Genomic DNA, 10,364 nt, shown 5'->3' with positions numbered 1-10,364 from the left:
TTGAGCCACAGGAGCTGCCCCTAATTTGTACTTTGAATCACCAAAATTATACAATATTTTGTTGATTTTACTTGAACAAGTGTTTTGTTTTTATCAGAATAGTAGAAATGCTGTACCAAACTAACTTGACTGTTTTGATTTCACTTTTTTTTTTTGAGACAGAGTTTCACTTTGTCGCCCTTGGTAGAGTGCTATGGTGTCACAGATCACAGCAACCTCCAACTCTTGGGCTCAAGCAATTCTCTTCCCTCATCCTCCCAAGTAGCTGGGACTATAGGCCCCTGCCATAATGCCAGTCTATTTGTTTTTACAAGACGGGGGTCTCACTCTTGCTCAGGCTGGCCTTGGACTCCTGAGCTTACGCAATCCATCCCCCTCGGCCTCCCAGACTACTACGATTATAGGCATGAGCCACTGTGCCCAGCTAATTTCACTTCTTGGCACATCCATGATCTACCAACACTCTGTACCTTCAGCTTAGTAATAATAAGGTAGCGCTGAAAGAAAAAGAACTGTGGATTGCTTTGTCTTTCTTTTCTTTCTTTGTCATCATTTTCAGCATAGGTGATGGCTAATAGTAAATGATAAATAACACAAATAAAAAAGGATATGCTTCTTGGGTCCTTCATGTTTCATAGAATGCTACTGCCTTCTTTCTGAGTTTGAAGCAAATCCTAGTTCACGTGGAAAACATGGTCTCTCTGGGTTGTCTGTATCTGGCTTACTCAGTCTCACGCATATAAGTAACACACTTATCTTGTACTCACTTTAAGTTTTATTGAACTTCCTTGCATTACGAGTTCACCAGAATTCTGCACTCATTGGATATCACAAAAGGTATGTATGAATGGGGCAGCAAATTGTGCATATCTCTTCAAAAGTAAAATTACTAAGAATTTCAAGGTGGCGCTTTGGGGTAGGGTCCTTCTGAGTGTGGGACCCTGTGCCACTGGGCCCAGCCTCTGATATAATCTTTTTTTTTTTTTAATTTGGCCGGGGCTGGGTTTGAACCCGCCACCTCCGGCATATGGGACCGGCGCCCTACCCGCTGAGCCACAGGCACTGCCCTGATATAATCTTATTTATATTCTCTGGGCGAGGTTCAATCTTTTTTCCTCATGATCAATTCTATGATAATAATGAAATAAATAGGCCCATGTTTCTGGACCTTTTTTTTTTTTTTTTCTTTTTGTTGCAGTTTTTGGCCAGGGCTGGGTTTGAACTGCCACCTCCGGCATATGGGGCCGGTGGCCTACTCCTTTGAGCCAAAGGCACCACCCGCATGTTTCTAGACCTTTAATGGAATATATCAGTAGGGGGCGGCGCCTGTGGCTCAGTGAGTAGGGCGCTGGCCCCATATGCCCAGGGTGGCGGGTGCAAACCCAGCCGCGGCCAAACTGCAACCAAAAAATAGCCGGGCGTTGTGGCGGGCGCCTGTAGTCCCAGCTACTCGGGAGGCTGAGGCAAGAGAATCGCGTAAGCCCAAGAGTTAAGAGGTTGCTGTGAGCCGTGTGACGCCAGGGCACTCTACCAAGGGCGGTAAAGTGAGACTCTGTCTCTACAAAAAAAAAAAAAAAAAAAGAATATATCAGTAGGATAAATTCTAGGGCACTGAACAGTGTATGCCACATGATAGGGATTTAATAAATACTTAGGGGAATAAATGTTCAAATTATTAGAGGTGGAACTGTTCAATTAAAGAGTATATGCATTTTTTTTTTTTTTGTAGAGACAGAGTTTCACTTTATTGCCCTCAGTAGAGTGTCGTGGCATCACACAGCTCACAGCAACCTTCAACTCCTGGGCTTAGGCGATTCTCCTGCCTCAGCCTCCAGAGTAGCTGGGACTACAGGCGCCACAACGCCTGGCTATTTTTTTGTTGCAGTTTGGCCGGGGCTGGGTTTGAACCCGCCACCCTTGGTATATGGGGCCGGCGCCCTGCTCACTGAGCCACAGGCGCCGCCCCATTTTTTTTTTTTGAGGCAGAGTCTCAAGCTGTTGTCCTAGGTAAAGTGTGGTGGTGTCACAGCTCACAGCAACCTCAAACTCTGGGGCTTAAGTGATTCTCTTGCCTCAGCCTCCCAAGTAGCTGGGACTACAGGTGCCCGCCACAACACCTGGCTATTTTTTGGTTGTAGTTGTCATTGTTGTTTGGCAAGCCCGGTCTAGATTCAAACCCGCCAGCTCTGGTGTATGTGGCTGGTGCCCTAGCTGCTGAGCTACAGGTGCTGAGCCAAAGAATATATGCATTTTGATGGCTATTGCCTAACTGCTCTTCATAGATACTGGAACAATTTATCTGAGGGCTATTCAGGAAGTATCTAGCCATGTAACATGAAAAATAGAGACATACATGGCTGGTCACTTTCTGGACAGCCCTCATATTTTTACCAGTTAAGTATCACAATGGTTACTTCCCCACTCCATTGCCAACACAAAGTTAGAAAGCATTGTTTATCTCTGTGGCCTGTTAGTTGAACATAGTATCTCAATGGAGTCTTAAATGCATGTATTTTAGTGAAGTAAGCATTTTTTCATTCCTTGAAGGGTCTTTGTGTTTTCCTTTTTGTGAAATTCTGTCATATGGGGTCAGGCGCGATAGATCATGCCTGTAATCTTAGCATCTGGGAGGCCGGCCTTAGCAAGATGGAAACCTTGTCTCTAAAAATAGCCGGGCATTGTGGCAGGCGCCTGTAGTTACTCTGGAGGCTGAGGCAAGGGGATCACTTTAGTCCAAGAGTTTGAGGTTGCTATGAGCTAGGACGCTATGACACTCTACTGAGGGCGACAAAGTGAGACTCTGTCTCAAAGGAAAAAAAAAGAAATTCTACCATATGCTCATATATTTTGTCCATTTTTCTATGGAGATTTTTTAAAATTTATTTTTATTATGAAATATATATACAGTAAAGTGTGTACACTATTTTGTATATTTAAGTAAATAGTTACAGAGCAAGTACTTCTGTACCCATCAAAAATAGGCATAGTATTATTGGTCAAAAACTAGAATTCTGGGCTTGGTGCCTGTAGCTCAGCAGCTAGGGTACCAGCCACATACACCAGAGATGGCGGGTTCTAATCCAGGCCAAGCCTGCCAAGCAACAATTGACAACTATAACAAAAAAACAGCCAGGCATTGTGGCAGGTGCCTGTAGTCCCACCTACTTGGGAGGCTGAGGCAGGAGAATTGCTTAAGCTGAAGAGTTTGTGGTTGCTGTGAGCTGTGACACTACAGCACTCTACCCAGGGCAACAGCTTGAGGATCTGTCTCCAAAAAAAAAATAAATAAATAAATAAAAACTAGAATTCTGTCAGACTCTTAGAACCACAATTTAACTAATTTATGCTTAGACATTTGGGGTGCAGCATGGACCAAAGAGAAATGATGCTGATATGAATATTTTTGTATACAAATCCTGATACTTAAAATTCAGCATTTCTTTTTTTTGTTTTTTTGAGACAGAGTCTCACTTTGTCGCCCTCAGTAGAGTACTGTGACATCATAGCTCACAGCAACCTCAAAATCTTGGGCTTAAGCTATTCTCTTGCCTCAGTCTCCCAAGTAGGTGGGACTACAGGCACCTGCCACAGTGCCTGGCTACTTTAGAGACGAGGTCTCGCTCTGGCTCAGGCTGGTCTTAAACCTGTGAGCTTGGACAATCCACCCGCCTTGGCCTCCTAGGCTGCTAGGATAACAGGCGTGATCTACTGCACCCAGCCAGCATTTTCTTATAATATACATCTGGTAGTACGACTGCTGGGTTATAGACTATACCTACCTTAAATTTCATTAGATTATGTCAAAGTCTTTTCCAAAGTGGCTGTACTAGTTCACCCTCCCACCAGTCGCATACAAGGATTGCTGGTCTTTATTGATTTATATGAGGTCTTCATATACAGCATTATGGAAATGGAAATTAGCTCTTTGTACTATGAGTGGCAATTTTTTTTTTCGAGTATAGAATACCTTTAAAGAAACACTGATATTTTCTCCCAGAGGAATGAAAATGTAACTGGAAGAAATAAAGTGTTCTAATTTAGAAACATTTAAATGAAAAATATGGAATACAAGATGCTAAACATAATAATGATGTTAGTTAAAAATGGAGTGTTTAGGCTTTGTCAGGCACTTTTTAAATCCATCATATACGTTAACTAATTTAATTTTCACAACAACCTTAATAGGTAGATACTATTTTTTGCTCCATTTCAAAGATGTGAAATAAGGAGCTGGACTGAAGGTGTTTTCCAGGATTGATTTAAGGAGATTAAATAAACTCAGAAGATTCTTAACTGATAAAGTTTTCTTTTTATAATTTGTTTCCTTCTTGGGAATGAATGATACCCCATCCTGGGCTCCTTTTCCCTGTCCTCTCAGATCTGCAATATACCTAAAACTTTCTCTTTCTCTCTCTCTTTTGATACAGGATCTTGCTCTGTCTCTTAGGCTAGAGTGCAGTGCTATCATCATAGTCCATTGCAACTTCAAATTCCCGTGCTCAGGCCATCTTTCTGCCTCAGCCTCCCAAGTGGCTGGAAATACAAGCACATTCTCCACACCAGATTACTTTTTCTACTTTTTGTAGAATCTAAGTCTAGCTCTTGCTCAGGTTGATCTCAACCTTCTAGCCTCAAGTAATCCTCCCGCCTTGGGCTCCCAGACTGCTAGGATTACAGGCATGAGCCATGAGGCCAGCCCTAATTTAAAAAAAAAAAAATTTTTGTTTTTTGGGACAGAGTCTCACTATGTGGCCCTCAGTAGAGTGCCATGGTGTCACACCTCACAGCAACCTCCAACTCTTGGGCTTAAGCAATTCTCTTGTCTCAGCCTCCCTAGTAGCTGGGACTACAGGTGCCTGCCACAATGCCTGGCTATTTAGTTGATGTTGTTGCAGTTGTCATTGCTGTTTTAGCCGGCCAGAGCCAGGTTTGAACCTGACCCACAGGCGCTGCCCCTAATTTTTAAATTTCTTATAGTGACCTGGTCTCTTTCTGTCTGTCACCCAGGCTGGAGTGCAGTGGCATTATCACAGTTCACTGCAACCTCAAACTCCTAGGCTCAGATGATCCCCCAGCCTCAGCCTCCCCAGTAAAAGGAACTAACTACAGGCCCACTCCACCATGCCCAGCCATCCTCCTGTGGGTATCTCATTACATTTCTTTGGGGGAGTTCATCCTTTATAGTGTCATAGGCCACTATCCTTAGAAAAGAGAATCTTCTCTGGATTGTCTAACTTCTTCCAAGTTGCATAAATTCCGTTTCTCTGGGACGCCTCCATTCAGTTTCACTCCTGGTATTTGGAACTGAACGTATTAAAAACTTTAATAACATACCACCCCTAAATTGCATGTTGTGTCAATTTTCTTGGACAAGTATCTTGTCTGTCCACTGGTTTTGCGACCTTAGATTACGTCAAAAATTAAATCAATTAATTTTTTTGAATTGGAATCTTTGAGTGGTACAAAAAAAGATACAAAGGAGATGCATGGAGTCGTAAGTCTTCCTCTCACTTGGATCCCTAAGCGTTCAGGCTCCCTCCCTCCCCAGGTAACCAATGTTATCAGCTCTGAGAGTGATTTTTGATTCCTTCTTACATCGATTATATCTCCAGTCCTTCCATGTCTGTGAGATGTGTGCCCATCCCTTTCCAGGCCCTGGTGACCTTATATCTGGTTGACTTCATATATAAATAGTTATAAGCGTTTATTTTATATATATATATATATATGTGTGTGTGTATATATATATATGTGTATATATATATATACACATATATATATTTATATAAAATCTGCCCCATGGCCTTCCGGCCTGAGTTTTCATCACCTCGCTTCCTGGATGAAGAACCCAGAGGCGTGAGGGGCAGGGGTTGGGGGTGATGGAGAAAAGGACCTACAGGGGACTTAGGTACGGGGTTCAGAGTGTTCGACTGGCGTGAAGCTCTGCTGGGATTTCTACACCCAGTCCTTCCATCTTAGGCCCCCTCGTCCAAACGCCTTTCGTTTGCAAGGGCCCAGACAGAGACAGAGACAGAGAGATACACAGAGACAGAGACGCCGAGACACCAGCATCTCTCTCCCCTTCTGTTCCGCCCCATTGCTCTGACGGACACCACCCCTCAGCCAATAGCATCCACGATGTGTTACGGAAGGGCCAATGAGAGACAGAGGAGGGCGGAAGATTTCCCCGCCCCCACTTCTAGGCTTGGTTGAGCCGTGCAGGTAGGTCCGGGGTTGGGGTAGCCGCCGTTGGCCCTGGTGCCCCTGGAGGTGGGGGCACGAGTGGGTAGGGGTGATGGTGGGGAAAAGGGGGCGGCCCCCACCCGGGGAGCTTGAAGGGGCTGCCCGGCCAGGAGGCGGGTGACCGAGGGGCCCGGGAAGCGGGCGCCGCCGAGGGCCCTGGAAGCGGCTGGGCTGGGGGAGCGCCGACGCGTGTGTGGGGCGCAGGGACCCCCGCCCCGCGCCCACCAGTAGGCCTGGGCCACGGGCGGTGGGCCGAGTGGCCCGGGGGCCTGACTGTCCCGGGGGAGAGCCGGGGCTGGGGGCGCCAAGCGGAGCCCGGGGCGCCAGGCCGAGCCGAGGTGGGACGGACCGACGCGAAGAGGAAGGGAGGCTGCATCCCGCGGGCCGCCCCTCCTGAAGCGAGCCGGGGCAACGGCCGCAGGCACCCCTGCCCTAAGCCCAAACCCCTCTTCGCCCCCTCCCTAACCAGGAGAATGGGGCAGAAGGAGTGGCCCCTCTGCGGGAAGGTGGGGGGGCAGGTTTGGAACTGGGGTCCAAGGTGGGGGGAGGGGAGAGAACTCAGGCCGTGCTTTCTCTCCTGCTGGCTTTGGAGGTGGGGGTCGCGGAGGGAGTATTAAACTCGCCTGAGACTTTGGGTCAAGAGTCAAACTCCCCCTTTTCTCCCCTAAAATCCAATGAGCCAAGTAAAGTGATGCCAAGTCTTTGAAGCCGAAGTGACAAATGCATAGCAAGAACAAATCCACTCCGGAGGTTTTTATTTTTTAGTATTTTTGAAAAACGAGGGTACTTTTCAACATTTGTTTTTAAAGAGGTGGGTGCTGTTATTTTTGTCCCTACTCAGGCAAGCCTCCATTTTAAGCGAAGCAGCAACTGGTTAAGCTGGAATTTTATGCAGGCCTAGGACTTGAACAAGGATACCTCAAGAAGTAAATTAGTCCATCTTCCTGCCTCCAGGCAAACTTGCCTTCTTTCTGTCCTCAAAATTAAGTTGTTTAGTGTGCTTTTAAAGATCTCTAGGGAAGAAGGGTCTTTTATTTGCTTATGGTAGGTACTTAAGTCAGTAGATTTTATTTTTCATATAAAACCAGCTCTGAAACTTAATTTAAGCTTAAACTTATGTCAGAGAGGTTTTAATTTCCTAAATAAAATTAAATATGGCAAAGGTCTTTTTTAGATTGTTAGTTAACAAATGATCTCTCAATAATGTTTATGAAATAGCCTTGATAATCATTTTTTTCCTCTCAGGATTTTGGTTTTCTAATTCTTTGATAAGCAATTTTACATTATCCAGAATGTATGTTACATGTTTATTTCTCTTGTTATATGAAGTTATTTCATACACATGTAGAGATACACATACACTCATTTACTATTTTTCTAAAGCGTACTGTATTTTGCATACCTTCTTAGTATTGTGAGGCAAGTAGTACTTCAAATCTCTGTGCAGATAGCTTAAACTTATCATTTTTTTGATCAATTTTTAGTCTAAACGAAAGTTCTCTCTTTCAGATACCTGCTCAAAACCAAAAAATTACTGCTAATACTCGGTGATTAAGGGAATTACTAAGACTCCCTTCTTGCTCTTTCTGAGTATTGTCTGATCTATTCCTGACACTATGAACGCTATTTGGATGCCTCTTAAGGTAAGATGTGTTATTTTTTCATTACCAGCCTGATTTTTAAATTTTCCTTTAGAATTGAGAATGTTCTCATTTTTGGATTTGCTATTCTTCAATCCCTTTTCTTTACACTTCTCTGTCCTCAAAAAGTATTTGCTTCCTAGGATTGTTTGGTTACACCTTTGTGTTGCTGCCGTTCTTGATTATTGGTGTTAAAATATTAATGAAGTTCTTAGATTAACTTCCATTATAATGACATGATCATGTTTTTAACTTTATGACAACCTACGTAGTTGTAAAGTTATGTTCAATCTTAGTAAGATGGGTTGGTAATTCAGACAACCGGATCCACTTTCAAACAGGTACTTTAGAGTCATAGGTATTAAGGTGTGTCCCACTCTTGCAAATCAGTAGCTGATTCACGTGTTAAAAGATGTGTCATTAACCATTTGTTTACTCTGAAACTTCATATAGTATATTAGAACATTCTAAGACCTGTTGGTTTACATGTATGGCTCTTTGGAGAATCCTGCTGCTCCCTAGTTCTTAGCATGAAATTTTACATTATACTTCTCAATAGGTAGCACTTGTGCCAAGTTTTGTCTCACCGGTTAAACCTCATTTGGGCAGTGTGGACAGGTGACCTTTAGATGAAAAAGCTGTTGATGTGGTGGTTCTCCAGTCTGTTTTGGCTTCTCTAATCTCATATATAGATGGCCAAAGAACTCTCCATTAGGGCTAAGTATGGGGAAAATGTTAAGGTCTATGTAGGGAAAATATGGGAGGAAAGATGGGGAAGGGTACAGAGTGACAGAAGCCCTCCACCAACTTCAACCTTTAGAGTGAAGTTGGTAACTACTAACTAGCGTGGTTAAAGTAGTTGTGTGTGGCCAGGCCCGATGGCTCAACGCCTGTAATCCCAGAACTATGGGAGTCTGAGGTGGCTGGATTGCCTGAGCTCAGGAATTCTAGACAAGCCTGAGTAAGTGTTAGACCCCCATCTCTAAAAATAGCCAGGTGTTATGGCGGGTGCCTGCAGTCTCAGCAACTAGGGAGTCTGAGGGAAGATGATTGCTTGAGCCCAAGAGTTTGAGGTTGCTGTGAGCTATGAGTGAGACTGTTTCCAAAAAAAAAAAAGAAAAAGATAAAAGGCCGGGTACCGCCTAGCACTCTGGGAGGCCAAGGTGGGTGGATTGCTTGAGCTCACAAATTTGAGAACAGCCTGAGCAAAAGCGAGACCGCCTATCTACTAAAAACTAGAAAAAGTGAGATAAGAGGATTGCTTGAGCCCAGGTTGGAGGTTGCTGTGAGCTATGACACTATGGCACTCTACCCAGGGCGACAGCTTGAGACTCTATCTCCAAAAAAAAAGGTGGTTGTGTGGCAATCTGCTCCGTGGAATTCCAGATTAATTCAGTGGATAAATCAGAAAATAATGCAGTCGGACTTGTGGGACATTTTTAGGTATTGTAGACTGAATTCTCATCTTCATTTGTATTTCAGCTGCTATTGTTGGATAATGAGCACACACTAATATAAAGAAAGCCAAAGTGGCACAATTTCTTTAGCCATTCTCCCTGTAGAGTTGGAGGGGTTGCATGGGTAACACAGCCAGTCCTGAATTGTCAAGAATTAGGGGATCTATGTAAGACTGTTTCTACTTCTTAGCAAATGTTTAACATCAGGACCTGGTCATCTTTATGCTCTTTAGGAAGCAGGCAAAGGGATTGGGATCAATACATTGGATTTCATTTTACAGTTTCCTTGCTTTTAGCTAATGTGTTAGATATATGGAGGCCTGCTTTTGAAGGTATTTGTAATGTTTAAGGTTTTACCTCTAAATCTCTATGAACTTGTGTTATAATACAGTAATCCCTGAAGTTGTACCAAAGGCCACTTGTGTGGCAGGAATACAGAAAGGAAGTCAGCTCTGCCTACTTTGTGAGCTACCACCTGTTAACAACTTGAGGATGTAGCTATGTGCCTGCCTTAATTTTATGTTCCTTGCCAGTCCTTTGATCCGTGGAAAATGTCTTCTAAGTCTGAACAAATTTTTTATTTGCTAATATTTTCCTCCTATTTTTATTATTTCAAAAACTTAAACATTGTAGTATTTTGCTTTGGGCAGGATAGCGTCGATATTGTGGGCTGGAACTCTGTGTTCCTTTTCTTTTTGTTTTTGAGACAGAATCTCACTATATCACCCTTGGTAGAGTGCCATGATGTCACAGCTCACAGCAACCTCAAACTCTTGGGCTTAAGCGATTCTCTTGCCTCAGCCTCCCGAGTAGTAGCTGGGACTACAGACTCCCACCACAATACCAGCTATTTTTTTTTGGTTTTTTGCATTTTTTTTTGGCTGGGGCTGGGTTTGAACCCACCACCTCCAGTATATGGGGCTTGCACCCTACTCCTTTGAGCCACAGGTGCCGCCCAACACCCAGTTATTTTTTTTGTGGCAGTTGTCATTGTTTAGCTGGCCTGGGCTGGGTTTGAACCTAC

The 10,364-nt window shown here is 43.9% G+C and overlaps 1 protein-coding gene across 2 annotated transcripts in view; it reads left to right on the top strand.

Annotated features, from left to right (window-relative positions):
• The first annotated feature begins 6,249 nt into the window (after nt 1–6,249).
• KANSL1 (KAT8 regulatory NSL complex subunit 1) overlaps nt 6,250–10,364 on the top strand; it is a 212,374-nt gene continuing 208,259 nt past the window's right edge. For both annotated transcript variants that reach the window (XM_053567824.1, XM_053567822.1), the window contains exons 1-2: nt 6,250–7,054; nt 7,753–7,886. The gene's annotated coding sequence lies outside the window, so the exon portion shown is untranslated. The remainder of the gene's footprint in view (nt 7,055–7,752; nt 7,887–10,364) is intronic.

The sequence above is a fragment of the Nycticebus coucang genome, chromosome 18 (assembly GCF_027406575.1).
Source record: "Nycticebus coucang isolate mNycCou1 chromosome 18, mNycCou1.pri, whole genome shotgun sequence".
Taxonomy (NCBI): domain Eukaryota; kingdom Metazoa; phylum Chordata; class Mammalia; order Primates; family Lorisidae; genus Nycticebus; species Nycticebus coucang.
The sequence above is the reverse complement of the archived record's forward strand: the minus strand, read 5'-3'. Positions and strand labels throughout refer to the sequence as shown.